At 43.4% G+C, this 1,291-nt stretch overlaps 1 pseudogene; it reads left to right on the forward strand.

Annotated features, from left to right (window-relative positions):
* The first annotated feature begins 537 nt into the window (after positions 1–537).
* Positions 538–1,062, forward strand: LOC109387341 (mediator of RNA polymerase II transcription subunit 28 pseudogene; annotated as a pseudogene).
* Positions 1,063–1,291: the final 229 nt, after the last annotated feature.

Genomic DNA, 1,291 nt, shown 5'->3' on the forward strand with positions numbered 1-1,291 from the left:
CTTGAACGATGGATGTTCAGTGTTTCTGCAATCTCTCGTCGTGTCACGTGGTTTTGATTCGATCAATGCCTTTATTTTGTTGTTATAAACCTGGGTGGGCCTCCCTGACCGAGGAGCGTCATTGAGATCAAAATCACCGGCATAAAATTTCGTGAAACATCGTTGGCACTGACATTCTTACCGAGCATTGTCACCGTAAACTTTATGCAACTTTTCACAAGCTTGATGCACGTTTTTCTCTTTATGGAAGTAAAACCGTAAAATATGGCAAAAATGCACAGTTTGGTCTTCCTTCTTCAACTTGTAAAATCTCCAAAGCTCAACCAAATTGCTCAATTTTTTTTTAGAATGAAGCTAGAACTGTCAGCTGTCAAATGACATAGCAATAACATACATGCGAATGGCTCTAATACTTCCAAAAATAAACTAGTGCCATCTGTTGCAAACATGCGTCATGACTTTTCCAATGACCCAATAGCTGAAAAGAGTTGGCCTTTCCCCCGGCCATTTCATCAAAGGTGGCTCTGCTGGGAAGTTATGTTCTCGGGGCAGCTGCTCAGTCCCCCACTAACCTCCACCCCGGGATGCCCAGGCAAGGCTTTGCTTTTTTAGGCCATGCCAGGCTTTCCTAAATCTTCTCTGAGTACTTTGGTGGATGATTTGGAGTCTTTTTTTGAGGCTTGCTTGCTTCTTTAGTGAGTCAGGACTATGTCAATGGCACCGATCAGAAAGAAATTTGAACTGGTGTTGATCAGTGTATCCAGAAATTTCTGGATATTGTAAGACAGAGTGCTTTTTTTCCTACAGAAAGGATTGTAGTTACTTATATCTTTCCAGAAACCAGAGCAAGTTTTCAAAGAGGATATCTTGGAACTCAGGTACAAACTATAGTGGAAGGATGCTCTGGTTCAGGAGTGCATGACCAAGCTGCTGCATTGGCAGCAGGTGCTGGGGGACATCAGCGGGCAGCACAAAAAGCCAGCCGCAGTCCCCCAAGGCTCGTTGGCCTACCTGGGGCAGGCGTCTGCTAACATTGCTGCACTTATTATGAAGCAAACCTGAGGAAGAGCCGGCCTGAGCCAGGGCTGCTGTATGAGTCAGGCTAAGCACAGGGTTTTTTGCCAAACATCTCTTCTTGAGGACACTACATTTTAGAAGAACACTTTGCCAGACAATGAGATGCTTTTAGTTTCATGCTCCCACCTCAAATTTCCCTCCTATTTTTATAAGCTGTTACTTCTTTTGTACTTTATAAAATTCCTACAGCTTTGGTAAACCAAGTAAATTTTTT

The sequence above is a fragment of the Hipposideros armiger genome, unplaced genomic scaffold (assembly GCF_001890085.2).
Source record: "Hipposideros armiger isolate ML-2016 unplaced genomic scaffold, ASM189008v1 scaffold_154, whole genome shotgun sequence".
NCBI classification, from domain to species: Eukaryota; Metazoa; Chordata; class Mammalia; order Chiroptera; family Hipposideridae; genus Hipposideros; species Hipposideros armiger.